The following is a 26,565-nucleotide window of genomic DNA, read 5'->3' on the forward strand; positions in this document are numbered from 1 at the left end:
ATGTGAATACATCATCTCTTACAGCGTTATATACATAAACATGTGTAAAGTACAACATGTAAACACAGAATCTGTCCATGTTCATAGGTACAATGGTGGTCATGTTTGCCAGTACCTGACCACAGTGGGTCGTGCTGTGTTTACCATCGTCAGTACTGTGCCCGTGCTTGTAATCTGAATACATTATCACATTACAACATTACATGCATAAACATATACAAATATAAAAAGTAAATACATAAACACACAATCTGTCCATGTTTATAGGTACAATGGTGGTCATATTTGTCAGGACTGTGCCCAGGAGACTTAGTGTCGTTCACACATGAAGACATTATCTTACAACAACATGAAATATACGGGATGCCTAAACATATTGAAAATCCCAACTCAAGTTTGTCAATACCATGCCCAGGTGGGTCAGTAGAATGTCATAGTGGGTCAACATGAAGGCCAGTGTGAACAGTACTATGCATATATTGGTCAGTACTTGACCTTGTTCATCAGTACTGTGAACATGTTCGTCAGAACTGTGACCATGTTCGCCAGTACTGTGACCATGTTCGCCAGTACTGTGGCCGTTTTTGCCAGTACTGTGACCATGTTCGTCAATACTGTGACCCCTGTCTCTTCCATCCCATGCTTGTCAGAACTATTTCCATTTTGGTTAGAATGATCTAAAATACTGTTAAATTCCATAACGTAATCACAAATAATATCGATGAAAACCGTTCTCATAAACACGTGACCTACTTGCTTAATGCTGAACACTGTACACTGCATGATTCTGACAATATAACAAACTACTTTACACAGATTTGTGAATTAAAATACAAAAGAAAGGTTAGCAGGTTGCCAAGGAGAAGTAGAAACAGGGAAAACAGCAAATCTGTACAACATTCATTGTAAAACATTAGCGTGTTTGGTTCTGTATTGCTTTACTACAGGGGGTTTTACTCTAAAACCACTTTGTACAGAACTACACCCTAAACACAATCAGTGAAAATTGAACATGATACACTGAAACAAATAAGGAAATACAAATATATCTGGGTTAAGTACAATCCGGGATTCGAACCCACACCCATGAGCCAGGAACCTTATGGCCAGCACACAAAGTCAGCCATCTAACCCACTCAGCCTCAGCGGCTTCCAAATACTCTGCTGATGGAAATTAGGTGTTCCTTGAACCTGTCAGCAAGTAGGTAATTCCAATCATTAAAAGCCTCACATGGCCATCCTCTCTCTGTTATGTAGCCCATAAAATTCTCTGGAATAATCAAATCTTGTATGTAAGGGGATGTAACTCGAAATCACATGTCTGTTTGAGATTGACCACAACAGCACTCAGTATTTCATGACCGTTTCAATCTGTTCCTGCCTCCAACAATCACTACAAATAAACCTAGACAAATCTCAAAATGACAGAACGCTTAAAATAATCTTAGCAAATTTTTGGGAGCGAATTTTAGGGAGCGAGGTAAAGCAATAATGAATCATTCTCATCATCTTACTCACTCACATTTCTCATGCATGAAGGACTTACATCATTTCATTAAACATCCTATACAAATAGTTTGCAAATGGGGCCATTCAACTGATGATTGGTTCCCTGGAAAATCACTGGAATGACACCATTGTGTAAGCTCTGGATACAAATAGTTACATTATTAAATGTATGAAGTTGCCAAAAATGGCTTACTACAGAAATATAAAAATTGAAAATGGTGTTTTGAGTATTTCTGACATTCCCTGACATTTCTGAAAGAGAGTCCCCACATGGGCACAACATGCGGAGCTCATTTCCCGGTGACCCCAGTCGTGATATTGCTGGAATAATGCTAAAAGCGGCGTAAACTTTAACCTCACTCACTCACTCTGAAAGGCACTGTGCATTTATTATTTCAGCTTCAGTATTCAGTCTTGATTCCTTTCGAGATTATCCTATGTGAAGATGAAATTTCCATTCCATTACATCTCAGCAGTTTTTGCCCTTGTTTCATGTAAGAGACACATCAGCTCCCTCTGACACAAGAAGGTCATAAACATCAGAGTGTTGGGTTTGAACTGCCATTATGACAGGTGTCCTGTTGATGCCATCTCTTCTGTTAATGTTGATTGTTTTCAAGGACAGTAAGTGCTTAACTATAGACATGTTACCTCTCACACATGCATACATCAGACAATCTCTGCCCTTGTTATCTGTAAGAGAAACATCAGCTCCCTCTGACACAAGAAGCTCATAAACATCAGAATGTTGGGCTTGAACTGCCATCATGACAGGTGTCCTGTTGATGCCATCTCTACAGTTAATGTTGATTGTTTTCAAGGACAGTAAGTGCTTAACTATAGACATGTTACCTTCCTTACATACATCAGACAATCTCTGCCCTTGTTATCTGTAAGAGAAACATCAGCTCCCTCTGACACAAGAAGCTCATAAACATCAGAATGTTGGGCTTGAACTGCCATCATGACTGGTGTCATGTTGCTGCCATCTCTCCTGTTGATGTCGATTCTTTTCAAGGACAGTAAGTGCTTAACTATAGACATGTTACTTCTCAGACATGCATAAATCAGGCAATCTCTGCCCATCTTATCTGTAAGAGACACATCAGCTCCCTCTGACACAAGAAGGTGATAAACATCAGAGTTCCCGGCCACAGCTGCTATCATGACTGGTGTCATGTTGCTGCCATCTCTCCTGTTGATGTCGATTCTTTTCAAGGACAGTAAGTGCTTAACTATAGACATGTTACCTTCCTTACACGCGTACATCAGACAATCTCTGCCCTTGTTATCTGTAAGAGACACATCAGCTCCCTCTGACACAAGAAGGTGATAAACATCAAAGTGCTCGGCCTCAGCTGCTATCATGACTGGTGTCCTGTTGCTGCCATCTCTACAGTTGATGTTGATTCTTTTCAAACATAGAAGGTGTCTAATAATAGACATACACTCTGAGGTTTTGAAGAGCCATGTAAACCTACTGACTCTTCCACATACACATATCAGACAGTTTCTGACCTCGTTATCTGTAAGAGACACATCAGCTCCCTCTGACACAAGAAGCTCATAAACATCAGGGTGCCCGGCTTCAGTTGCTATCATGACTGGTGTCATGTTGCTGCCATCTCTCCTGTTGATGTCGATTCTTTTCAAGGACAGTAAGTGTCTAACTATAGACATGTTACCTTCCTTACACGCATACATCAGACAATCTCTGCCTTTGTTATCTGTAGGAGACACATCAGCTCCCTCTGACACAAGAAGGTGATAAACATCAGAGTGCCCGGCCTCAGCTGCTATCATGACTGGTGTCATGTTGCTGCCATCTCTCCTGTTGATGTCGATTCTTTTCAAGGACAGTAAGTGTCTAACTATAGACATGTTACCTTCCTTACACGCATACATCGGACAATCTCTGCCCTCGTTATCTGTAAGAGACACATCAGCTCCCTCTAACACAAGAAGGTGATAAGCATTATAGTGCTCGGCCTCAGCTGCTATCAGGACGGGTGTCATGTTGATGAGATCTCTCCTGTTAATGTGATTGTTTTCAAGGACAGTAAGTGCCTAAGTATAGACACGTTACCTCCCTCACATGCATACATCAGACAGTCTCTCCCCATGTCATCAGTTAGAGACACATCAGTCCCCTCTGACACAAGAAGGTCATAAACATCAGAGTTTCCATTTTCAGCAGCCATCATAATCGGGGTTCTCTTTGATAATGTTCCGTCATTAATGTTAAAAATTTCACAAGACAACAAATATTGGACAGTTGAAAAATGACCACTTGAACATGCCTCATGTAAACAACTGAAACCTTCAAATGTCTTAACAGAAAGAGAGGCACCATGTGACACCAGGAACCTGAGGATCTCCTCCTGTCCTGTCTCAGAACACAACACTGCAGATGTGAATCCATTATGATTACAATCATCAATCATATCTGGAAACTTTTCTTTAACAACTTTCACAATATCTCTTTTTCCTGAAATACACGCATGGTGGAGGCAACTGTTTCCTTTCCAGTCCGTCACTGACACATTTGCTTCTTCTTGCAGTAGAAAGTTGAACACATCCAGCTGTCCAGCCTCTGCAGCAATTATAAGCAATGTTTTGCCTCCTGCCATCCTTCTGTCTGCATTATATTCTCCATTCTTCATTAGCACATCAACAATACATTGCAGGTTCCTCAGATGTCCAGCCTTTATACATCCTGTGATACTGTGATACAGGTCTTTGATATCCTCAGGGAAAAGATTTTCCTTTTTCATCATCACTAATAGTGACTGTTTGAACACTAAATCATTATTGGATAGGGAAGTCCAGTATAGAAAACATTCACCAGATGTGCTGTCCTTTCGATGGACTATATGAGGCAAGTCATTTGTCAGTTCCGTCATTAGCGACGATGCTAATTCATCGATTCTGAACACAGATTGGCCTACTGTCCATCTGAAGCAATCTTCACGGATACCCTCCACTAGCCTCTTGATCATCAATGGGTAAAGACGAGATTTAATGTAGATCATGTTTGTCACATCATCAGTTTGGGTTGTCTGTCGAGCATCAGTCATGCTTGGTCTAACTCTTTCATACAAAAACTGAAGGGAACAGTGTTTGACTAATAAAACACTGTTCAGATTTCCCAAAGCACACGCGGTAGCATCGTGAATGGCTGGATGTGAAAAGGAGGCGACATGATTCTCCACGACACAGTAGGTGCCGGTGAAATTGTTTATCTCTCTTTCCATGTCCGTATCAGTGCATGTTGCTACCTTCTCCTTCACAACATGAAACAGATCTGTGACTTTCTTATCTGTTCCCATCGTCAAGGAGGCAAGGTCCAGTTTTCCTCCACAAATGACCAGTAGAATCAGAGCAGTCGATCTGCTGCTACCTTCACGGACAATGGTGTCAAGGTCACCTCTCAGGTATGTCACTGGTTTCAGAAAAAAATCCCCAAGACTGTACATCTGGAACGCTGGGTTGGTGAAGTACAGTTTACAGGTCAAAGGATATCCAAACAAGCTGTCCTTTAACTCTGTAGCAGTTTTCATGTCTGTACTGGAAATACTGCAGATTTGGCTTCTCTTTCTGAACGATGTCAGGATCTGTTTCTTTTCTTCAATGGTTAAACATGTCTTTATCATATCAACAATTGTTTCATGTTTAAATAGATTTACTTTGAACTGATGTAGTCTTGCACATCCCTCATTCCAGTTGTAGTTCCTGGATGTCAAAATGATGCGAAGTTTGTAACTGCTATTTTTTGTCGTTACGTCTTCACTTTGCTTTTCATCTCCCTTCTTCATCATGCCTGTCTTCACTTTCTCCTTTCTTTCTCCCTTGGCTGCTAGCTCCTCGTCTCTTCTCAAGCGAAGTAAAATATCAACCAAGGCATTGAACACTTTCTGTAATTTCTCCAAACTGCTAGGAAACACAACAGAACCAAAGATATCATCAAACATAACCAACATGTCACACTCTCGCTCAATAACGACATCAATGTCAAACCCTTCAACATTTTCTACAAACAGTACTTGATAGTTTTTCTTCATGTACGTTTCACAGATCCCGAGAGCAGCAGTAGTCTTGCCATCTCCTGGGGCTCCACAGATTGAAACGTGGCTGTGTCTCTTTAGAAGTTCTTCAGTGAGGGAGTGCGTTTGGGTTTACGCCGCTTTTAGCAATATTCCAGCAATATCACGGCGGGGGACACCAGAAAATGGGCCTCACACATTGTACCCATGTGGGGAATCGAACCCGGTTCTTCGGCGTGACGAGCGAACGCTTTAACCACTAGGCTACCCCACCGCCCCAGAAGTTCTTCAGCTTTGTGGAGAGCACCGGTTTGCACGAACATATCACTCAGATGTTTGATCCTTGTGTTGAGACTCTGGTGAAAATATGAAAAATATCAAATAGTAACTGAAATTCAACGTTTGGATCATTCTGACTTCAAGATAACTATGAACACTGCTAATATTTTACAGAAAATTAATATGGGTACACATTGGATCAACATGGAAAAGCTCCGGTCGTTTATATACAGTGGGTCATTTTTCAGCAGCTCATGTCTAGAGCAGACAATTGACTTTTTGAAGCCTGACTGAGGATGATGAAACACCAGTGAAACCATTTCAGAACAAGTTTTGTATGACAGCGAGCAGGTCATTTATACACCGCAAATGGTTTTCTCTCTTAATCCCACCTTGTGATATACAGCCTCGATGGCCGCTTATCCGACTGCAATGTTGGAGGAGTTGGACATGTCATAATATGGAACTGAAGAACCTGGGTTGAAAAAAGGAAAAAGAAATCCATTATATGCCACTGAAATAAAAAATCTGCTTATCGAGACTTGTAATTTCTCAATAAGGGGGTGTCATAGATTAAGGAATGACATGTCATCCATGTTTACCACACTAATGAGAAAAGGTCCGTAAATGACGCAAAACCCAGAAGTCAACCACTTTGTAATGATAAGGGTATTTGTAATGTGCTGAATTCCACGCCAAGGAGGGGGCATGCTCAGCGGTACACTCCGATTACTAGTATTACTTCCTCAGATAACCCAAACTGCCTTTTAGACGCTAGTCACCGTGACTTCCACAAAAATGAAAGTCGGACAACTGGTAGTCTAGACTGCGTACTTTGTGTACGCCTCTGATAAGTGTAAGGCGGCTGACTTTGTGTGCTGGCGATTAGGTGCCTGACTCTGAGGGTGCAGGTTCGAATCCCGGATGGGACTCAACCAAAAAAGTACTAGGATTTGTACTCTACTGAGAAAGTGAAATCCGAAATATGACATATGTTGCATTTGACCACTTTCTAAATGGCATCGTGTAATCTTAATTTCACCTGTTTCGGGACCTGAGCTCTGGGCACCAACTTTGGTAAAACTTGAAGACACACTTCTGATTCTGGCAATCCAAGAACGTAGCAAAATTGTAAATAGTCAGTCTGAACACAAGATCAGAGGACTGTTATACAATCAAGGACACTTGGTGAATATTTGGTGCCTTGATTCTTTTCACAGACACCGACACAGACACACAGGCACCCAGACACAGACAGACTGACTATTTTCATTTTCCTAAAAAGAGATACAATTGCAGGTTTTGCAAACAGCCTCACCTGGTAGGTGGTAGTGGGTGGTTGTAGACAAGGCAACCCGTTGCCGCTGTCTGCCCTCTGTGGCAGTGAGAGTATCTTTGGAAGGTCTAGCCACAGCGCCACCTGGTGTCGGTGTTGTAGTGGGTTGTCTCCACTGCCTCCATCTTGGCCTTGTGGCATGTTATAACGAGAACCAGCTGAAAAGGCCGGCTAACGACATTTCATTCATGTACCCGTTCTTGATGTCAATAATGCAGACGTTAAAACCTATGTGGACGTTTTGTTTTACTCTTGTGTTTACAATGTCGATAAACATCTTGTGCTGGCCAATTTCCGGGGGCTATTTGGGTATTTGAAGCACAGAAATTCATTTGGAACCAACTTGCGTTGGGGGATGTTTCAAACGAAATATTCTCTTGGAATATTTAGCTTCATTAGAAACTTTTCCAGCGGTATTCTGTTTGCTATGTGAGAACACCTAAAGTATATCTGGTGATCTACTCAGTGGCTAAATGATTACTGTGAGTCACTGTATCATGACAGTCTTCATTAGAATAGTTTGTCCAGGGCCTTGTCGTGTAAAGATGCTTAAAGTACTTGTCACCCAACTCAGTGATTGTGAATACTATGACTTAATGTACCTTAACAGCGTCAAGGACAATGGTAGCATACTCAAGGATCCCTGCTGAGGCAATCTCATCTCTAATGCAAAGTCGGCAGAGTTTGTGGATTTGTCTGTTAGAGTTAGCTAGTCAGTTTGTGAGTAGGTTCATGAGTGAGTTTGTGAGTTCTTATTAACAAGTCCAACCAAGCTGCTTCATCCTACATTCAGTACGTTCAAGGAAAATGAAACAATGTTTGACAACATTGTACAGATTGAGATGAGTCTCAGACATGTTTCACTGTTGTTGTCATATTCGCTTGTCTTACGTATTCCTATAAAATAGATCTGATTCCCTACTATGCTGCGCTGATGCTTCGCTGACCCGACCAAAGGCTGCACAATGGCTGTATTATCTTGAACTTCGTATTGTCCTGTGTGTTATCTATCAACAATTATATTGGTTTCATAGGTTGTGTAGATTGTCAAACAGAATCCAAACACGATGAAAGCAGAACGAGTACCAGTATGTTTACTTTTATATTTCAGGAATGGTCCTTTACCTATTGTGAAAAGTTCTGAGTCAATATTTAATATATACAACTGAGTCAGTTGTGTTTTTTTTTATCTAAAGACCATCAGCATTTGTATCATTTACCTCGCGTATTTACTGGGGTTTCTGGACCACGTGCCCGTAAGGACTTATCTAGTTTTAACTTCAGTCCCATCCCCCAGTAAACAAATCGAGGGTCTGTCATAGGTATCGCATTGTGAAGGATGGTGCAGATACCCCACGATGACCCACTCTTTTATGTGATGGTGCAGTCAATTCGGTTGTCACTGATGTCATTCGAATGGCTTCAGCAGGTCGTTTATCGAATAGTCGAGTGACTTTGTTGTTGATCACTGACAGCACTTACCATAAACGTGCCATCAATTCCGACGATCATTTTTCGACCTTGACCATCTCTTGAGCATACTGATGTTCAAACAAACGCTCAGCTAAAGTCCCGTTAAATCTTTCAACAATGGCTTGGCTTCCATGAGCTCCGTCCACATCTCATCTCACATATTGAATCATTGTCATGAGGGAGAGACAGGAGGTCGGTTTGATGGGGGTGATTGGGTACAGCAATGCCCAACTTTCTTCTCAGGATGTATCAGGGAGCCAGCAGGTGCACTTGCCAGATGGCTTATTTTGGAAGCCAAGCTTTGGTGGAGACACGAGCAACTTTGGTGAGTTTTGGGATGGCACCCACACCTTTCCAGCATCCACATGGGCTATAGTAAACCTCCTCCTCAATGTATACATACTATCGTCCATTCAGTAGTCTGCCCTGACACATCGAGTGTAGTTTCATATATTTGGGGTCTCAGAAACTCCCAACGCGACTAGGCAGACTCTTGGTACCCGTAGCTATAGGTGTGGATGCAATCATTTGCAATCAGTTGTTTTGTATCCATGGGTGGTCCTGTTGAGAGTGATACCGTAGATGTTGTGTTTATTGCCTCTGAAAGCGCTCATGGGGTGTTTGCACTTGCGTTTATTGAAGAGGGTGTGTTTGATGTGTTGTTTCACCGCATATTTCTTGACCCATTTCACCTTTCGTATATCGCCGTTGTTGGATTTCTTGATCGAATACATCTTGGGTCTCAAGCCGATGTACTCATCCTTCATCCTTCATTTTGCCGAGGTCCTTTTTGTTGACTTGGCTGTGGATGAAAGTCGCTCTTGTCATACAAGTGGTTGTGTTTCGCCATGTCCTGGTACACGTCCTCTGCACATTGTTATGTTTAATTGCCGTGGCCAAAGGTATAAGAACCAGCAAAATATAACACTGAGAATTGATGGAATGGCAGGCAAATAAGCAGGCGAATGATGTGCTCCTGTTATCCGTGTGTGTCCAAGTCGTCCACACAATAACCAGCTTTTATATACAAAGTCACTAATTCATGGACATTCAATACTCCACCGTCGCATACTCAAAGGGAGGTAACTTTAAAGCGCGACTTGCTTCCAAAGTACCAAATCACGGAATATTTACAATGCGAAATGTGACCCATAAAAACTATCACTCAAAAATTTAATCATTGTGACCCAATAACAATTATCACATAATCAATATCCAAGTACAACAAGTCGCATCGATCGCCATACTGTGGTTTGAGTCAGTTGTATTGAAAATCGTACATGAGACGTTTGCATCAGTCGAGGATGCTCATCCCCACACAAATGGTTGGTTGAGCTTGACGTGGCTTTTGTTTATGTGGGGCACAGCCAAGCCGTCGTTGAATAGCTTGCTTTTGTTGTTGGTCACCTGGCTATGAGTTTTCTGAGTTTTTCTTCCTGGTGCGATCGCACGAGGTTGATGTTGGCTCATGTAAGTGTTGTCTCATTGAACATGGACCAATCGTCCATGTACTCATATGGAAACAAGACCTTTCAGATCAACAGAGAGCGAGTCGCTGCATTGGTGTATCGCTCGGTGATGGTAAAGATGTCATTGGTTGTGACCAAATGGACTAGCAACGACAGGAGAAACTGAACACTGAATTCAGACCCTTGAGTGAGGTATAATTCTCCAGGTTGTTGGGAATACATTTCATACTGCCACCAACCTTCGAGATAACCTGCCTGGTCAAGTGAGCATCTACCCTCTCAAATTGTGAAACACACTGGGTTGGGTTGGTATTTGCAACGATCCTCAGTGTCAAGTTACACGTGCTGTGATTGCACCTCGGTATTGCCTGATGACATGTCAGTGATCTCGAAAAACATCCCCGTATATATATGAAATTTATGCTTCATATGAGGATGTACTTCTAACTGAGCTGCTGGTGCGAGTGTGGCTGGTGGTCCTGCTAGTGCTGTTGTCAGTGCTGTTGCTACCGGTTTGAATTTGTACAGCAATGTGGTCATGACAGCAGTGCATGTTGCTGCTATGGCGTTTGGGGCCCATTCGCGTGTTTTTTCTGCTGTTCGGACGGTCTACCTATGTGACCTGCAGCTATGTTTTGGAGATTCAAATTTCGGTGATGGTCTTAAACACTTTTGGTTCCTGTTCCACCATCAGTGGTTGTTGTTCTGGAACAGATTTCTAAATCGGTAACTATTGTAGCAACCCTCCCCGCTGCTCACCATCAGGATCACGTGGCTATAATCATTAAATGTGAGTTCGTATTCCAGCCTGTCACACTGTGCGCCTTGATTAAAACAGCATGTGACCCAGCTTGCTTGACAATGATGTTGAGGACACATCGTTCATGAGTTCATGAGCGATCTCATGACCAATCAACTCTTTAAACAAACCGTCAACGATCATTACAATGATTTAAATCGAGATAATATTTACGTCAAATGACTGTATCAAGACCAAGTTTTTTATTGATACGAAGGACATGCTGCATCAATCAATCACTGTATCAAGACCAAGTTTTTTATTGATACGAAGGGCATGTGGCAACTGAGATCAGACCCAAAGAACACCCGCACTAGAAAGCCACTCCCCTGGTCGGAAAGCGCAGTGTTCAATACCTTTGTTACAAATTATACCTGCCAGATTACACCATCAGGAAACATCAGAAAATGGACTCAACAATACCACCGCTGGAGACGATCTGAGAGACATGCCCCAACGAGTCAAAGAAACATCAGACAGCCTCCCCGTGTTTGAATATCCATCCCGGAAACTGCAAGGGCTAGACAAGAGTACATGGAGAACTCCTGAGCAGCATGGGGAAACTGATGAGCTCATTGCTCACGTCAGGTACAAGATGATGAGGCCTTTAAAATGTCACTGAGAAAAGATTGCACGATCTGGAAGACGAGAGACAGCATCTTGGGTGGCATTGTGTTCTGGTTAGCTGGGCTTTGTGTTGAAAACAGTCACGTGGCTGGGTCAAAATCTGTGGGTGGTCAGCGGCGGCGGCGGGCGGTGTGCTGTATGCTGTATGCTGTAAGAATTTTTAACCAAATGAGGCACAACCCGACAGCTGTTTTATGGTCAACGTGTTGCTGATTGTTTGCTTGCAGATGCGGAGAATGAGGCTGCTGCTGTAATGGGTGTACAACTTCCGACGCCAAGATCCCCATTTCACCAGTACACGTGGGTGGTGAGACGTAACTCACGTTGATCTTGGGGTTGTTGCACGATTTCGCTCTTGTAGCCCACCACTTTATGGATCCACAATTGCATGTCACTTGGAGCCATTCACAATTCCATGCCGAACACATTCTTTCAACTGTATTGTAACGTGGTTTGGTATTGTTGGATGGCCATTGTTAAAACCACTTGTCTGGCAATGACATCCTCGACGTTGGCCACGAACTGTTGCTGCGCTTCATAAGCCGTACCTTTACCGAGGATACTGAAACGTGTTTGCACCTGCGTACCCAGCACTCCGAGAATCATTTCGCTGATCATATAGATTGCTCGATCGATCCCGTGTTGTGCGTAAGCAGGGCGCTGATTTCTTTCAGGATACGTTTCATCTGCTAGTACACGTGAAACTAAAGAATGGACCGACTCAGTTCATCACAACGCGTGTCATTCAAGGTCACACCACACCCCATCATCATGCACCACACAGCAAAATTGAGTTGATGGTCTGCAGAAATGCATCTGGTTCTGAAACCAAGCATGTACTGCCTTGACGTTCATGTGGGTCAGCCTATACTTGTCAATGACATCGATAATTTGCACTTGAAAGTGAGAATCAGTCTAAGCACCCACCACACTTTTCACGTGTGTGAGAATGTTGGAAGCAAACTCATCAAAATTCTTTGCCAAGCTTCCAAAGCAAACCTTGAAAGCTTTGTCAAGTATTTGCAAATCAAGAAGAGTGAAAACAATTAGAGGAAAAGTTATGCTGAAGACATTTTTGACATAATGCCTATAATGGTTCAGACAAGAAAGCTGGACCTGAGAGAAGTTTTGAAGTTCCCCGGGTCCTTAGCAACATCAGATGGTGCACTGCACAAGACATGAATGGCAACACTAGCTAAGGAACTACAGAAGACCATTCCAGTTGTTGAAGAAATTCCTGAAGAACATCAAGCATACATACTTGAGCATAGTCCAAAAGATGAAAGGTAACAGGAAGGCTGTTGGGCATCTATAATCCTGTCTGTGGCAATATGTGAGGCAGTAAGAATAGACATTTTCTTCAATGGTTACAACCAGACTTCAATAAAGAATGCAGAGAGGCGCCTGAGGTGAGTGTCAAGTGAAGACATTGTACAGTACAGGGGGCTTTCATCAAAACAGGCCCAATGGAGACAGTTTCTTTTGAAAGCAAACAATAAAAAAGAACCGATCAAATTTCTAGTGGATGAATGGCAGCAATCTGAAGAAGGTGCTATATGTTACCAGTAATAAGGCTTGCTTTACGATCAGTAAAGACAGTTCAGAGATGAAGATCTCCTGTCAAGTCAGGAGGAAGCAGACACAAGGCTACTTCTTCACAGTGCTCATGACGCAGACAAGGGGTTTCAGAACATTTTGATGATTTCTAATGACTGTATATATATCTGGAAAATCACAGCAAACATCTTCATGAAGGCTGGATCAATACTGAGAGTACAGTACATCAACATTCACGATATTTCAGCAGCTGTTGGTGTGTCTATCTGTGAAGCTTTGTTTGTACTACACGCCTTCACAGGATGCGACACAGTTAGTGTATTTGCGGGCCATGGAAAACTCTGGGCTTTGAAGCCGTATTGAGGAACAGTCTTGTGCAGATGCCAGATATACCATTACTTACTGGTCATGAATGGAAACTGGAAAAAGAAAATCTTACCTTTGATTGGATGAGAATGCTCTGGAATTGATTTCATGCCCATGTTGCAAGAACTGTGCTCTGCCTAAGATTTGGGTAAGCTATTTTGAAGTACCCAGTGAAGGGTTAAACTAGATGTACTGAGCTTCCATAAAACTACAGCAAACTTTGATCACTTCAAATGGTACCAATGACTCAATTTTATTCTGTACCTCATGGACTAATGCAACTGGCAAGTATCTCAGAGGTTGGAAGATGAACGTCGGTAAAACCATGGAAGTCGACAGCATCAAACCACTAATCGCAGCAACACCAAGCACGTTGAGGCTTACTTGAGCGGCAAAGAAGAAGTTGTGACTCAGTCCGATTCCTCAAATGCGTCTGTCAACACATCGTTGCAAAAAATACGAGTATCCCTGTAACGCGGATAGGTCTTGGACAGGATTGAATCCATCTCTCTAGACGTAGCCATGTACGATCCATTCAAAAGTAGATCCCACCTCCCGGTGCCGCAGCATTTTAGAGATAAACACAACATCCTCAATCCCGAAACCAAAGGGGCTGGTGTCAATAATTATTGTCCGTTGGTGGAGGTCATAGCTGCCTTGCATGAACTGAAAGGGAATCCGTGCAGGCGTTTCAGCCTGACTTAACGGATGTAGAACGCTTCATACGCATCTCCTACTGAGGATTGCCATGGCATGAGACACACGCTGTCCGAATCGATATGCCCAAAGAAAACAACAACGTCTTAACATCAAATGCTGGTGCCACTCATCAAAGAGCTAGATATTGTCACATATGCTGGGAACACTTGAACAATGATTCCGTGTCAATACTGAGGTGCTGCCCACAGTCCGTGTAGCTTGAAGCTGAGAATCACCAAACCATTCACATCCCCACGTTGTTTGACAATTAGAAAGGCTGCGATGCTCACCTTACCATGTGGGTCATCACGAAGATTGACTTTAGCGTCAACTGCATCCCCAACCACATGGAAAATACATTTCCTTCTCGTTAAATGGTCTGAGACTCATCAGTGTTGAAACAATGTCAACTCGACCCTGCGTGCTACTACACCAGGTCCAATCTGTCGTGGGATGCGCTTGGAATTGTAGAAAGATTGCGACAAGCACCTGTTTATTTAGAAAGGAGTATATGACTGGGCTATGAGAGGGTTCGAGTGGATGAACAGCAACCATTTTAGAGCGAAGGATATCATATAGCAATCCCTGAAAACTTTGGGATAGGAAGCATATTTGAAGTGGACTTGGACTATCCTGAAGTATTGCATGCCTCCCAGAACAGTTACCCACTGGATTCTGAACGATTAGTGGTGGACCAAGAATAGATAAACGACTGTCAGCAAGACTTGTTGGGAAACAATAAATTAGCGCTCGTTGAAATACAATTGCGACTGTACTTATCGCTTGCCATGAAGCTGAGTAAAAAACATCGGATGCTGATATTTCATCAAAGGCCCTGGATGGAACCTTACATTCGGTTGAACACCAAGTTGCATCTTTGAGAAAAACCTTCTACAAACTGATGAACAACTCGGTATTTGGAAAACCCATGGGGAATTTAAAGAAGCGTGTTAACATGAAACTAGTGTGATCGCACCAGGAGGAAAGTTCAGGAATCTCATCTCGAGTCCAACCTTTAACCGATGTAAAGTATTTGGTAATGACTTGGCGGCTTTGTACATGACTAAATAAGCTTAACATCAAACTTAACTGAGTGGGGATGGGTATTCTTGACTTATCCAAACACTTGACGTATGACTTTTATAGCAATCAACTTAAGCCACAATATGGTGGCAGGTGTGAACTCTTGTACACCGACACTGGTTTCTTGCTGTTGAATGTACAAATGAAGAAATGGCCAGACCCATCCACCTGTACGACCACAGCAATTACCCCACAGATCACAGAAAAAGTCCTCGGCAAAATGAAAGATGAATGGGCGGGCATGCCAAGCGTGGAATACTTAAGACTCAAAATGCATTCCATTCTAAGAGAAGCTACGACGAAATCAGATGAAAAAATATGTCATGAAACACCACATGAAGCATGCCAGATTCAAGGAAGCCCTGAAGCCCTGAAGCCCTGAAGCCCTGAAGCCCTGAAGCCCTGTTCAAGAGTAAAATGGTGAAACACCAAATGAATTCGCTGAGCAGTGACAGACACAGGATACACTGACAGATGATGAACAAGATCCATCTGTCACCAATGGGCACGAGGCGATGGATCACCGTCGACTGTGTACACACATGCGTACGGGCATCGTAATACTAAAGAAATAGTTATGTATATATATTAAAGCATGGAAAAAATTCTATTACAACCCACACAGATACTGGAATCTGTCCTGCCGTCTTGCAAGTCGATCGTGGACCCGAATTCATGGGCGCTGTGTCGAATCTGCTGGCCAAGCATGATTTTCAGGTGAGTCGCAGCATAGCAAGAGCCAAGCCATCATCAAAAAATTCAGTCACACCTGGGCCAAAATTCACGCATCAGTACGTGCAGGATTTAACCGATCCCCAAAACAGAAATATGGCATGGGGAGTGAGCTAACCACGAATGGTGGATGTCATCAACAATGAAGTCACCAGACTCATGGACAAAAACCTGTCGAAGCCATCCGAATGAAAACCGTCACTGCCGAAGCGTCAGCGAGTCAGCGTGAGGTACTGGTTCCAATCGGGTGAATATGAGGGAGACAGCTGAAAACATACCACATGTATCAAGTCGACATCAAAGACGGTGAACCAAACTCGTACTACTTGAAAGACGGACCGCTGAGGGGGTTCATCACAGAGGAATTACAAATTATCCCTCATGACACGGTATTACCCCCTCATTAAAGATTCGAACCCCCTTTTATAATCGTCATCATGTAGAGACTGATCGAAAAACGGTTGTTCAAATGCGTCTGTGTGAATGTCGATGGGCTCGATACATACTCAGACCTACATCGAGTGATTGTCCGAGTGAAATTCACGACCCTGTACTACAGTTTAGGTTTGCGCGGTACTGAACGGTTACAACATCTTATGGATACTTTAGAAGAAAATTATTGCAGAGCCTTGAAAACCTAGATCACACTGCTCTGTCCTCCACCTACTCTTTAGCCCACATTTTCTTGTTTATGACAGACCCCATCCATGACATCGTCGCTAAATATTATGACTACATTTACTACATTTAGGAAAAGGCAATAACAAACTTGTTCAGTCTGGGATTCGAACACCAAAACTCAATGCTTTGTGCCTCCTTACCAGGTTGCTGAAACGGGAAATCCATCCCCACCGTTTGCTAAGTGTTGACCAGCTATGTGGATCCTCACTTGCAAAATTTTCCCACCCTAGCCCGACGCCTTAGGAGGAGGATGTAATAGAACCATCATTATAATATACTACAGCCTGTTTTGAGAAATCTCCATGGGTGTGGCGTTTCATTTGTGGTTCAGTATATTAATGGCCACATATCTTCATCCTAATAATCCAACTTTATATATAGCTATAATCTTAAATATCATAGTTAACATATGTGAATTAGCGTGGTATTCAATATGTCTACATAGCACCCTCAACCAGAAGACTGACTTAAAGCAGCTGATGAGGCCAAGCGGGCGTTGTTATATAACGATCTGGTCCCCTAACTGTACATATTTATATTCCATTGTTAAGCAGAAGTGTCAGCAGTATAAGGAAAGATAGCATCATAATAGAATAAAAAAGTCTATAAATATCTTGCCTTTCTGATCCTTAGCTGCCTTAAATGGGAGCCGGGTGTAGGATGTGTGAAAACAGCTCAGCCAGGTTATGGTGGACACATGACTGATAAGGGACAAAGTCGCATGCTGTTAGGTCATCGTAACCTTTGAGCCTGCACAAGCTGACTTGACTTGACGTCAGTTTCTAATCAGATGCATAATTTTCTGTATGGTCAGTGGTCAAAGGGGTACATTTGTACGATATTTACTACACACAAAAGCGAGTGAATGAAGGTTGTTTCAGGCAACAAGTAGCATTATTTGTATCACGCACAGAAGTACATCCTGCTTTCTGTATTGAGCTACAAGAGGAAGTAACTGGTGCAGCGACAAGTTTGAATATGAGATATCAATATATACATCTTCCAAAATTGTTTTTAAACAAACTATTTTAGGCATCTGTGGTCAGTGTGATTCATCAGTCAGAGAAGCATAAACCTGTAAATGACGCTAGCACAGGCCATTTAATTCAAAGCAACAAGTGTTGAAACTCACCTCACTGAGCGATAAGCGTATTTTAGGTCAAGCTTTGTTGCTAGATGACAGCCTGGTTTGATTAACTTCAATGCATGTATACACAGCAGGTTTGGGTCCATAACATTTTAGTACTACTATTTTCATATATTCACGGTGCCCATCACATCACACAAGTGAGACGAATCGGACCATTTATGTCACGATAATTTTTCGTAAAGAGTTAGGCCTATAGGTGTCCCAAACAAGCTATTTTTATTCATTTTGACTTATGTTTCACAAATGTTTGGTTGAAAACATGTTATGATTGTGTTAAATACTAGTTAAACTAGATGGATAGAAGTTTATTTATCTGATTGCCATTCTGATCTGATTTGCATTATCAGCGAATACAGTTTTCAATAACTCTCTCAATTTATGTAAATGAAACGCATTAGGTTGTGTTGTGTATTGTCTTTTATAGTATTAATATGTAAAGTACTCAAATGCAGTGGCGTTACATGATATTTCTTACACGTAATAATCTGAAAAATGTTAGAAACTCAAAAGTCTGAGTTCGTAAAAACACTCACGTTACCTACAAATATCATTAAATATATTTCTGTTTCCACAGACGATCACATTAGTGATGATATCGTAAGTTCAAGTGCAAAGGGCCACAAGATATACGAGTGCCATATGTGAACATTGTCTGTGATGTTTTTATGAAGATATCACACAAAAATAGTCTGTATTCGTAGGCAATTACCAAAAGCTACCTACAAGTGCCAACAACAGATCACACCCAAACAGATTGGTGGCTTGACAACACGTGACATGTGCTCCATTTGAAAGTCATCATAGATTAGACAAGAATCTTGGTGATTAGCAAGATTATTTTACATTTTCTGTAAGAATGGCATCTCAATATAGCCATGTCACAATGACACGGGATGCGCACGACACCCGTAACAACTTAATTTAATGAGGCTTTAAGAATTGTTATTGTAAACGAACCTACGACTGCAAACGGAACTGACATGGAGGATCAAATCGGTAAGACATGGTGTCCCGTTGGGATTTCATCGGTTGTTTCTCACAGAATTTGTACGTAACTTGTATTCCATAACAAAATGAAATAGAGAACACAATACGTTGCTATAGCATAATTTATACTGAAGAAAATTATTGCAGATTATTAAACGGATTAGGTATGTAGTACTGCCTATTAATAGACTTGGGCTTTCAAAGGGCTACATAACTGAGCCTTCGAAAAAATGATATGTTCCGGGATTTCAGTGCTGTTCGTGGTTCAGACTATATTATACATGATGAATTCTTTTTGACTGACATGTCAGAAAACAAGTTGATCTTGGTGATGAAAGTACAATTTTACACGATATCACGCGATAAACGATAGATTCGTAGGTAACAATTGTATTTGATGGTAACATTCCGTTTTTGAAGGTAACAGTCAGTGTGTTTTGAAGTCTTGTTCAGGACAGTCGCCTGTGTACTTGCGAACATAGGAGTGATTGAGCGAATAGGTTTCGTTTTCCGCATCACCCAGGAATATTCCAGCTATATGACGGCTGTCTGTAAAATAATGGAGTCTGGAACAGACAATCCATTGAGCAACAGCATGCGCAGCAATCTGCGCAAATGGGAACCGATGAAGTGTCAGCCGAATCAACAAGCCTGATCACCTAATCCCGTAAGTCGACTTTTGCGACAGCCTTTTTATAGCATTCTTTCTATGGGTTGCTGAAGAAACTACCCCGGACCTCCGAACTTGAGAATTGAGACTGCAGTAGAAGTTAATGGCATGGGTTTAGTAATTAGATTTGTCAAAGGTGGGTGCTATTCGTTGGTAACTTTTTTTTCAAGGTGAAACTTTCTGCAAATGTCTATGTAATAGCAATTATCATTGCAAAGTATGGGCAATTGAAGTAGCGTTATAGTTCAGTAAGACGTGTAATGTATTGATTGGTTTAGTGACATGTTTAGCAGTACATACTGGTATGAGACATTGAAAGTGTATATGGTAATAGTTCAAGCATTTTGAACATTTGTGATGTGTTTTCTTTGAATACAAATGTCAGTTGAAATATTTGGTAAGTAAAATTTCAGGTGTAATGATTTGCAAAATATTCCATACTGATTAGAGACACTGTTTACACATGAACAGATGTGTTGCCAAACTAATCTGTAACTTTGAATAGATTAATTTCATGAGTTCTATAAATGATTAAAATCAGGAAAAAATAAAAAAAATGAACAAAACTTTATACCAAAACGCAACGGTTCACATGTACGATATTTGTACATGCTTTTCAGCAATTTGATGCATGATCGATCCTCGTGCAATTCATCTGCATGCGCGCGCGCGCGCACACACACACACACACACACACACACACACACACACTCACCAACCAACCACTCAATCTACAGGTTGTTCAGTTTGATCTGATCAAGTGAATACTGATGCATTGCGTGAACGAGTCACAACTGGTTGAGTCTATTAACACAGGTTAATTACCAATATTTCATAACGGTATGTGTTATTGACAACCGGAAATTTACAGACCAACTTCCTCAGTGTTAAACCTATCAAGGGTCACAGTGACAACGAGCGTCAGACTTAACCCGTGACCAGTATCTCTAAAAGCTAACAGAGCCAAGGTGCAATGCGTTATCTGTCTTTATGGCGGTTTGTAGTTCTCGCTGGTCAAATCAGGTGCTTGCCACGTATACCTTCGTGGCCATACTCACGACTGACCATCGATGCCTTGATCCATCTAAATGACATGAATTGTTATCGTAAGTTTAATCTGTAAACGCGATTATCTGCCATAGCTAGAATGGTTATATAGTACGGATGACGGTCACAAATCAGGGGTGGCTGTCTAGTGTCGGATATTTATCCATTGTATTACGTTGTGAATACTATGTTGTTTTGTAACTGGGTACAATGTAGATTGTGTAAACGCCTTCTGGCTTGATGTGTAATGAATTTAACAATTACATTACAATGTATACTTTTGAATGTGTATCGCGATTAATGTAGTGTGTGTTATGTAAGACGTAGGGCAGCTACTGGGTAATTAAGCGCGAGATGGGGTGAATCACGCAATGTGTCCCGTGACACATGGCAATAAGATGTTCCGTGACGGAAAATTGAGCCCCGACTCCATTCCCCGCTTGCGTCCAGTTCGTTTTTGTCAATAAAGAGAAATTGTGTACAAAGAGTGCATATTTTGGGTAAATTTGTTAGTGGGGATGGACGGTGGATTTCAGTGCTATGGAACGAGTCAGGCAGTAGGAATTCAGATCAATGTTAGGTAGGATGTAGTGCTATTTTCAGAGGGTGGTTTAGGTGAAACTAGGAGGGTTGGGTCAAGAGAAAGTGACTTATGCATCAATATTTAAGTGATTGTCTTTGTATAGGTTTGTTGGACTTGGTTTATTGTTTCTGTTGATTTTGTTGAGTTATAAAAGAGAAATCTGTTGGTTTCTAATTGCTCCTCTACATCCATGAACTGGGAAACAGGACTGCTTTAATTCAGAACAGACGAAACACAACGTAAAGCATCAGGGCCATCTGTGTAGAGCCGATCCCGTTACGTTTGCGATGACTACATCCAAAGCCAGTAGAAGTTCAGTTAAAAAACTAAGTGGTGCCTTTGCCTTAAGGGACACTAGGTTTGAGTTTTCCAAAAGAAGAATGTATTGCTGAAGACTGAAATCCACAATCCATATTTCTGCTGTGACCTCATGGAACCGATTGAAGTAAAAAGGATTAAATTCCATGCCAACACACGGGTGACAGATTCTCACAGCAAATCCATTTTTAGTGTCCTATGTGAGACATTATCTGTCAAATACAACTAACCGACTTCCGACTTGATTCTGGTTAACCATATGCATGTAGTTTGACGAAATGAGCACTTCTTTGTCTGCCCGTAGTTTGACGAAATGAGCACTTCTTTGTCTGCCCGTAGTTTGACGAAATGAGCACTTCTTTGTCTGCCCGTAGTTTGACGAAATGAGCACTTCTTTCTCTGCCCGTAGTTTGACGAAATGAGCACTTCTTTGTCTGCCCGGAGTTTGACGAAATGAGCACTTCTTTGTCTGCCCGCTCACATACACGTAAACTGAGCAAATACACTTTTGAGTCTGGGATTCAGGTTGATCATAGACATGATAACGTGACCCAACACTGAGAATGATACAACGTTGCGATTCATTTCATATTATACACGAATTGTTGAAGACATCAAGCAATCTGATTCAGCAAGTCTGAACGAATGGTGGAGAACGTATGAAGCCCTCCCTATTAGCACATCAACACTTCGACAACCTTGGAAAACAGTCACCAAACTGGCAGAAACATCATCGGTATGCGTTGATTTACATTTACAAATTGAACGAACTGGCCATGTGCACACCCAAAGGGGAAATCATTGTGCTTCGCCCCTGTTTCTGTAACTTGAGACAACAATTACTGAACAAGTTCAGGTAGCTTCGGCTACAGCGATGGTGACCCTGAACACCTAGGGCAGGGTGACAGAGATACCCTTGTTGTCACAGTCTGGATATTTGAATTAATTCTGAGTACCATGCTAGGTGAGAATGCCAGTCCAACCAAAACTGAACAGTAACTGATGATATTCTGAGTAAAGGTAAGGAAGTAATTTAAAGGTTTGTGTTCAGGCTAATTTGAATACTTGATATGTGATTGGGCGATATGATTTGATTCAACGGTGCTTGCAATAGGTATTCATTTACCGGTACATCGAATTGTACATCATTACATGACAGTTACACCTAACGACACGTAATACAATGTAATATGTAGTCATCTCAATGTCTGTCAGAAATCTGTTCGTTTCTGAGCAAACTTTTAACACGGTGGATATAAAAACAGGCCTGCACCACCTACTATTAAAGCATTTGAAATGCTAAAAGTATTTGTCTTTTAGTAAATTCAGTTTCATTTATACCGATATTAACTTTACTGGCAGTAAAAAGGACATTACCCGTGAAGATCTGGGCGACCAGTGGGATCGGGTGGTCAGGCTCGCTGACTTCACATCGCAGTTGCTCTGATCAATGCTCATGCTGTTGATCACTTTTGACTTGAATTTTTACAGATCGCCGACATAGAGCGGGAATATTGCTGAGTGCAGCGTACAAGTTAATGATTTTTCCATGTAATGAAAAAGATTGGTATGTTTTTTCACTAAGAATATGTGTTGTATGTCCAGTTTATGTGAATCATTTTTAAGTTTCTTTTCAAGGAGATTTCATTCCTCTTTTTAAAAGTTGCTGAGATTTCGATTCAGGTAAAGGAAGGTCAATTATGCTACAAATAGTTGCTAGAGTTCATTCAGTTTTGCCAGTTGAAGATAAAAGAGAACGGACGTATTCTTCAGTCGCCTTTTGAAATTGTTTTAAAATTCAAAGACAATGTAAATGCTGTCATATTTTCCGAACCTGCCATTGTGGCTTATGTTTCTTGGAATCTATGTCCTATGAAATCTGGATGCAGAATGTCCAATTTATCACCTTGGTGCGTAGTCTTACACGACTTCGGTGACTATACCTCTGTGGGCTAATTATGAGTGCTGAATCACCTCAGTCCTCATCATATTCTCTGATAGCAAATGGATTCTGTCAGCAAAAAGTCGCTCTAAAACCCCAAGAGAGAACCAAGAAGTCAATTACATTTTCTCATAATGGAACATTTTACTGATTTAGTCTTAGAAACACACGCCAGTGGAACATGACTTCGAAGTATTTCATTCTTAGAAAAATCTCTTCACTAACTGAAAAGTCATGACTAAACAGGTAATGAAGACTCCGGGAAGTTTATCTCCATGATATATTTGTCTCACTTTAGAGTAGCAAGTTGCATCGTACTATACGTATCCGCAATGACAAGATGAGTAGGAAAATCTGAAAAATGTCGCGAACCATTTTTTTCGATGTTCATTGGTAATGAAGCAATCATCAGTTGTGAGATTTCAACTAATTCCCAACACTAGCAGCCACCTTGACTTCCGATATATTTAGTTCACCTATTAAATCAACTAATATCAACACTTCACTGTGAACATCTCTGAAAAAAATGTGGATTGATTCGGAAGGAACAAACCAATGTATCTGTATCCACCCATGGTGGCAGTTGAGCGCCAAAATAGAAAAATAATGATATTATTGTTAAAACATTTGGCAGTTGAGACACACACTCCGTGCAGTACTGTTCAACGTTTCACTAAATCCATCTCTATAGTGTCCTATTACACAGACTGATGTACATCAATCACGTCATTGTCTGGCCCAGATTCTGTTATTTACAGACGACCATCACATAGTAGGAATATTGCCTAGGAAAGCATTATTAAATGTCTGTGAGACAATTCTAAGATACATTGTGGTTGGTAATACAGTATGGTTCAAAATTATTGAGAATAGCTAAAGCATTTCTTATTATTAAACGAGAACAAATCAGATAAAATTGAATGTATTGTGAAAGTGAACTGACCTTTTCATGTTGTGTAGGTAACAATTTAATATTTTAGCAAATCTCCTTGAGCTTCATGGCACAGTCTAAGACGGGTAGGCATACTTCCTATCAGAGAGGTTAGTGTCTCGTGAGTTATGCTGTCCCAGTATCGGACCACTTCTCTCTTCATGTCTTCAATTTTTGTCAACCCCTTTTGATTCACACATTCCTTCATCATCCCCCAAATGTTCTCAATGGGATTTAAGTCAGGACTATATGCAGGAAATGGTAATGCAGTCACATTTTTCTCCTGAAACCACTGCTTGGCATGTTTTGCGGTGTGTTTAGGATAATTATCTTGCTGCAAAATCCGGTCATTTCCATAAAACACATGTGCACTTGGAAGGAGAAAATTATCTAATATGTTAGTGTAGCGTTGACTTGTCAGATTTCCCTCAAACACACACAGCGGGGTCGTTCCTAATAAGGATATCCCTCCCCATACAGGAAACTTTGGGCTGTATTTAGGTCGTCGATACAACGGTGCTGACGCAGACTTTGTCCATATTTTCACATTATTGGGATATACCCATATTGAGCTTTCATCAGTAAAAATCACATTTTCCCAGTCAAAGTTTTCATGTGCCAAACACCACTCAACACGCCTGTCTTTATGTTCTTGTTTCATGAGAGGAGAAGGAATTCCAGTCTTTTTCTCCCATCCAAGATCAATCAAATTTCTTCTAACTGTAGATTTTGATACAACTGTTGATCCCCTTTCTATCATTTCATACCTGATGTTGGAGATGCTTGCCCTTTGCTTTTTAGACGCTAAACTTCCCAGCCGGACGCGATCTGAGAAGTCCAATTTTCTGGGTCTCCCTGCTCCTTTCTGGTGCCCAAAATCCTTTCCCTCTTTAAAATTCTTCATAATCCTATACGCAATAGAAAGAGGAGTTCCTGTTCTCTCTGCCAATGTATTTACATCATCAATTCCTTGATTACACAACTCAAAAATCAACCTTCTTTTATCTTCAGCAGACATTATTGACAGTGCTGAGGAAAATGACGTCTGCTACAAATTCAGGGGAGGTAACTCTAATTGTACTATACTCAGTAGGCCAAGATGAGTTACCTCCCTTATACCATTACTTAGTTTTAAGTATCAGTGAATCAGTTGAGGTGTTAGGATAGCTCAAAGTAAGAAGAAAAATTCTCAATAATTATGAACCAGACTATAACTGTCGTTTTGAGTTTCATCAACAAGTACTTCATAAGAGCTTCATGTGTCACAAGTTGAAAGTCCGTTTAGCCTAATGTTAGTGTCCAGTTCTAGTTTGATAAGTTCAAATATGAAGTTTATGTAATCTTTGATATCGTCTATATCTGCTCATCAACTTTAGCAAAGTGTTTCACATCTGTACCTGGTGCCTTTCTGGCACCATTGAGACATACATTCAGTGAAATACCGGTCAAAGTGGCATTAAATCCATCACTATGATGTCCTGTTACATAGAATGATGTTCATCAATCACAGAATAGTCTGGTCCAGATTCTGTTATTCACAGACTGCCATCATATAGCAAGAATACAGCTGAGGACAGCGTTAACAAGAGGTTAAACCTCCCAGAGACAATTCTGAGATACGGTAACATCTGGTGTCACTGTTTTTGGGTTTTTTTCAACATGTACTTCATTTAAGCTTCATAGTGGCATTTGGTACATGTTGGTTGTGGAGTTTTACATGTTGCGTGTTATTTCAGTTTGGTCACATGATGCATCACAACATTGTATGTGTGAATATTATGACACAAGACTGTGTTACAACATGTGCTGCACACAATGTGTCAGAACACATCACCTTGTATAAGCAAGCCATGTTAGCCATGTGTCATGTCACTGCATAGTATGATGTCTTGAAACATATTATGCAACCTCTTTGTCCTCCATATCATATATCTTTTATTTCAGTAACCCTATACTAACTCTGAATCCCGTCAGTCTTATGAGGACTTCTGCCATTTTTACCTCTAATATACCCAACAGAATGTGACTTACAAAAAGCCACGGCCTTGACAATATTAACAACATTCAGTCCGGTCCCTTTGAGTATGTAGCTCTTGAGAAATTCAGTATTGAAAAACTGAAAATCAGTTGATGGAAAAGATGACTCAGTGTCAAATGACACTAACTGCTGACTATGGTTTCTGGGTAATGAGTTACCTCCCTTCCTCTTTTCTCAATGTCAAGGTTAAACTGGTTGATAAAATGACAATGAAAACCACGGGTGGGTAATAAGGACCATGGGATT

The 26,565-nt window shown here is 41.2% G+C and overlaps 1 protein-coding gene and 2 pseudogenes across 1 annotated transcript in view; all 3 read right to left on the bottom strand.

The window, feature by feature from the left end:
• The window catches only part of LOC137261071 (ADP-ribosylation factor-like protein 1), a 382,131-nt gene that overhangs the window by 127,210 nt on the left and 228,356 nt on the right, over window positions 1–26,565 (bottom strand). The gene's annotated exons all lie outside the window — the stretch shown is intronic.
• Window positions 2,000–26,565, bottom strand: part of LOC137261062 (uncharacterized) — a 37,215-nt pseudogene continuing 12,649 nt past the window's right edge.
• Window positions 4,557–5,675, bottom strand: LOC137261072 (uncharacterized; annotated as a pseudogene).

The sequence above is a fragment of the Haliotis asinina genome, chromosome 14 (assembly GCF_037392515.1).
Source record: "Haliotis asinina isolate JCU_RB_2024 chromosome 14, JCU_Hal_asi_v2, whole genome shotgun sequence".
NCBI lineage: Eukaryota > Metazoa > Mollusca > Gastropoda > Lepetellida > Haliotidae > Haliotis > Haliotis asinina.